The 5,355-nt window shown below is 34.5% G+C and overlaps 1 non-coding gene across 1 annotated transcript; it reads right to left on the minus strand.

Moving 5' to 3' along the window:
• Window positions 1-3,417: 3,417 nt before the first annotated feature.
• On the minus strand, window positions 3,418-3,520 carry LOC111764031 (U6 spliceosomal RNA). The gene has a single exon (XR_002796745.2). It is a non-coding gene; the product is annotated as a U6 spliceosomal RNA (small nuclear RNA).
• Window positions 3,521-5,355: the final 1,835 nt, after the last annotated feature.

Raw genomic sequence — 5,355 nt, forward strand, 5'->3', positions numbered from 1 at the left:
AGAATTAGGGAGAAAATTAATTTTAAAGTGTAACTAGTAGCATAAACATATTGACTTCTGTCTGGGACCAAAAATAAACTTGGTTTTCACTTATGAAGAAACCAAGGCTGCTGCTACATAATGCAAACACATCTGGTTACCTGGCAGCATGAAGCTAGAACATCTGGATGATTGGCTGTTTTAAATATTTTCATCTTACTCAATCCAGATATATGATATGAAAACTAGTAGAACCTGAAATAGCACTCATTTCAATATTATGTTCTCAATAGTTTGTAGCAAATCCTGACCAATCTGATTCCCTATGACATTTAAAATGTCAGAATTTACTGAGATTTTTTAAAAAGTTGATTGCCTGTTTGTTGCCTCTAACTAGACCCTGTCTGAGACCCAAGCAAAATAGGTAAGCATATAAATTATATGAAGAAAATCAACACTATAAGTTATAACCACAGAAAAATTATATATGAGAGAGAGTGTGTGTATGTACAAAGGATGAAGTTCAAGATACAGGATCATTTCTACCAATAAGTCCAGTGATCTGACAATGATCCTGGATTAATCTCACTCTTCCTGGTGTTAGAAGAAATATTTCTGAAATGCAATCATTGAACTCTTCTACTCTGAAGAGCAGAAGTTTCCCTGGCTTTCCAAAGTGCTCAAAATTTCTTGAACTAAAGAGACAATTTTCAGGAGTTATAAGGGAAATTTTATTAAGGGTCTCTCTTTGCATCTGCCCTGTTTTGCCTTCAAGGGCAAGACTGTTTTCTTAACTCAGCTTTATCTGCTAAGTGCCAACGTGCTGTGGTCACCAACCATTCGTTGCATGAATGAATGTATTGATGGGTGGATGGGAGAGTAGGCAATACATTTTATGTGTTGGTACTTGCTTTCCTACTGATCCTTCAACATGGTGGTTCTTAAAATGTGGTCCCTGGGTACCTGTATCAGACTCATTTGTGAACTTTCTTAAAATGCATGATTCTATTAAAACAGAATCTCTGAAGGTGGGACTCAATTCCGTATTGCTAGCAAGCTCCCGAGTGATTCTCCTATATATTGAGATTGATAACCATGGTCTAAATGTTTATGTAGCTCTAAATCCCATTTCTATGTAAAATAACATCTTAAGGTGAACAAGTTTTCATCACCAAACAACTTACAGAGTTAGCTTTTTAACAGTTAAATTTTCTACATTAACCATCACCAGATGAGAAAAAAGAAATAGTGATTGTACAGCTGCAATATCCATCATCTGGAAGGCACAAGCATGTAGGTCTGTAATCAAATCCCATGGACAATATTCTGGTTTCTGTTTTTGTACAAACCATTATCCAACAGTTTAAAAATAAAATGATTTAAAAGCCCAATTTAAAAAAATAATTTATTTAGCAAAACAAATAGAAGTTCTCTGGTACATATTTTCCCTAGTCTGTTTCTTTTCATTTTATCAAATCCTACATGTATATGATTGAAAAATTGTACAAAAGTGCCTAAAATGAAAAGCTCTGCCTCTCCTGTCTTTACTTAGTGTCACTCCCAGAAAACATTCCCTTTAGCCATTTCTTCTTTTTAGGAGGGATAGTTACCTCCTTCATCAGTTAGGATGTATTTATCTGCAAATAATAGAAAAGGCAACTAAAGTGCCTTCAACAATTTAGATAATTATCATCTCACCTCAAAAGAAGACTGGGCATAGACTGCTAAAAGTTTTGTTCAGCAGGTCAACAATTTTAAAAATAATTTGGTCTCCAGTTTAGCTGTACTTAGCTCATTATCATTTCATTAGTTTGCTTGTTACTTCCTGGTCATAAGATGGTGGCATGTTGGCCTTGTATCTGAGACTTTTATTGGGAAGCAAACTACCTTTCGGGGAGGACCCCATTAGGCTACTTCTTACATATATGTATTTCATTGGCTAGAACTGGACCAATGGTCACCCAAAGCTTCAAGGATGGCTGGAAAAGTGATCATTTTATTTTCCAGCCACTATGGTGGGAGACAGAAGAGATACAGTGGTGGAATTTGTTCCAAATTACCTACAGCGGCTGCCATACCTCTCAATTTCTTTTTTTCCTTTCACCCCTGAGAGACTGACTCAGTTTCCATCTGACTGTGCCATGGCCAAGCTCAGTACTTTGTCTTCTCTGTCCTCCTCTGCTCCAGTCACACTGATGCAGGCTGTCCTTCTCGTGTTCCACACTGATGTCTGTCTCAGGGCCTTTGCACTGGCTCATCCCTCTGCTGGATTATCTGCTCCCAAATCATTGAGGATTACCTCCTTTATGTATTTATTTATTTGTTTGTTATAAACACACACTCTCTCTCCCCCTCCCTACATTCCTCTTCCCTGCTAACTTCTAACCTGCTTTCTATCTTTGTGAATTTGCTATTTCTAGTCATTTCTTACAAATCATAAGATAATTTTTGTACCTATGTGTCTTACTCACTGACATAATATTTTTGGGGTTCTTCTATGCTGCAGTATGTCTCCTAACTTCATATTTTTTTCTTATGGCCAAATAATATTCCATTATGTGTATGTACCACATTTTGTTTATCCATTCATTTGCTGATGAACACCTGGGTTATTTCCAGATGATGGCTGAATAATGCTGCTATAAATGTTGGTGCACTGGTATCTGTTTGAGATGCTGTCTTCTCTTTAGTTATATACTTAGACGTGATATTGCTGACTCATATGATAATTCTATTATGTAACTTTTTGAGGAACTGCTATATTGCTTTCCACAATAGTTGTACCATTTTACATTCCTACCAGCAATGCACTAGAGCTGCATTCTCTCCAACATCTGTTATTTTTTGGTTATTTTTAAACAATAGCTATTTTTGTGAAGGTGAAATGGTATCTCATTGTGGTTTTAATTTGTATTTCCCTAATGGCTAATGATGTTGAGCCTCTTTTCATGTGCTTATTGGTCACTTGTATAGCTTATATATATATATATATTACAGAAGTTGTGAACTTACAAAACAATCATGGGCATGCATAGAATTCCCATACAACAATCCTTCTCCAACACACCACACCACAGCATTGTGGAACATTTGTTAGAGATTATGAGATAACATCATCAGACTATTGCCACTAACTATGGTCTGTAGCATACATTTGGCACATTTTTTCCATACCCCCCCTATTATTAACAAAGTACATCCTTGGTACTGATGCAAGAATATTATAGTATTGCTGTTAACTATAGTCCATAGGTTATAGTAATTGTATTTTTCCCATGATTTTTCACATTCCCACCACCCTGGAATAGTGATGTATATCCATTCTAGTTCAGAGAAGGACATTCTTGCATTTGTACTATTAACCACAATTCTCGTCTATCTCTGGGTTCACTGTGTTATTCAGTCCCTAGATTATTCTCTAGCTTTCTTTCAATTGACAAAAAATAGAGAACTCTCATGAATTTGCATGTCATCCTTGTACAGGAACCATGCTAATATTCTCTATAGTGTTCCAATTTTAATATATTTGCTGCTGAAGCGAGCACCATTGTACATCTTTTTTTTTTTTTTTTTTTGAGAAATGTCTATTCATGTTCTTTGCCCATTTTTAATTGGGTTGTCTTCTGGTTGTTGCATTCTAAAAGTTCTTTACATATTCTGGATATTAAACCCTTAACTGATACATGGTTTTCAACTATTTTCTCCCATTCTGTAGATTATCTTCTCACTTTCTTGATAATTCCCTTAGTTGGACACAAGTTTTTAATTTTGATGAAATCAAATTTATCTATTGTTATCTTTTGTTGCTTTTACTTTTTGTGTCATATTTAATAATCCATTACCAAATCCTAACGTCATGAAGGTTTGCCTCTATGTTATCTTCCAAGAGTTTTATATTTTTAGCTCTTATATTTAAGTTCTTGATCCATTTTGAGTTGCTTTTGCTGGATTTTGTGTGAGTAGGGGGATCTAACTTTCTTTTACACATAGATATCTATTTCACAGCACCATTTGTTGATGATACTATTTTTCACCACTGCATGTACATAGCACGTTTATAAAAAATAAATTTGCTAGAAAATGCAGATCAAAACTTCAAAGAGATGCCACTTCATACCTCAAGAATGACTATTATTGAAAAAACAGAACACTACAAATGGTAGTGAAGATGTGGAGAAATAGGAACACTCCTTTACTGTTTGTGGGAATGTAGAATGAAGTAGTACAACCTTTGTGGAAGACAGTGTGGCAGTACTTCAAGAAACTGTATATAGAACTGTTGTATGACCCAACAACCCCATTATTAGGAATATATTCAAAAGAACTGAAAGCAAGGATGCAAACTGACATTTGCACACTGATGTTCATAGCAGCATTATTCACAATTGCTAAACTGTGTGTGTATGTGTGTGTTGATCTTGTACCCTGCAATTAAGCTGAATTCATTTATTAGCTCTATTAGGTTTCTTATGGATTCCTTTGGATTTTCTATATAAATGATCATATCATAGGAAAATAGATATTATTTTACTGTTTCCCTTCCAATTTATTTCCTGCTCTTGCCTAATTGCTCTGTCAAGAACTGCTAATACAATATTGAAAAGGTGGTGAAAGCAGGCATCCTTATCTCATTCCTCATCTTAGTGGGAAGGCTTTAAAAGTCTTTTACCTTTTTGAGTCCAATGTTAGCTGTGGGATTTTCACATCAAAAAATTTACCTTCTATTCCTATTTTTCTGATTGTTTTCAAGAAAGGGCCCTGGGTTTTGTCAAATGCCTTTTCTGCATCTATTGGGATAATTATGTTTTTTTCCCCTTCATACTACTTACGTAGTGCATTACATTGATTGATTTTCATATGTTGAATCACCTTGCATTCCTAGGACAAATCCCATTTGATGATGTTGTAATATCATTTTACTATGTCTTTGGATTCAGTTTGCTATTATTTTTTGATGATTTTTGCATCTATATCCATAAAAGAGATTGTTCTGTAATTTTCCTTACATGCAATGTCTTTACCATGCCTTGGCATCAGAGTAATTCTGCTCTTATAGAATGAAAAATAAGGTGTTCCTCTAGAATTCTTTGGAACAATTTGAGAAGGATTGAGAAGAATTACTTCTTATTTAAATATTGGTATAATTCACCAGTTAAGCTGTCTGATTCTGGACTTTTCTTTGGAGAAAGGTTTTTGATTACTGAGTCAATCTATGTGCTAGTGATGAATTTGTTGTTGTTTTCTACTTCTCGAGTCAATTTGAATAATTGACATATTTCTAGGAATTTTTTCATTTCTTTTAGATTTTCTAGTTTTTAGCATACAATTGATCTTAATTTTTAAAATAATATTTTTTTATTTCTGTAAGGTCAGTAG

This window comes from Dasypus novemcinctus, chromosome 7 (assembly GCF_030445035.2).
Source record: "Dasypus novemcinctus isolate mDasNov1 chromosome 7, mDasNov1.1.hap2, whole genome shotgun sequence".
In the NCBI taxonomy this organism is placed as follows: Eukaryota; Metazoa; Chordata; class Mammalia; order Cingulata; family Dasypodidae; genus Dasypus; species Dasypus novemcinctus.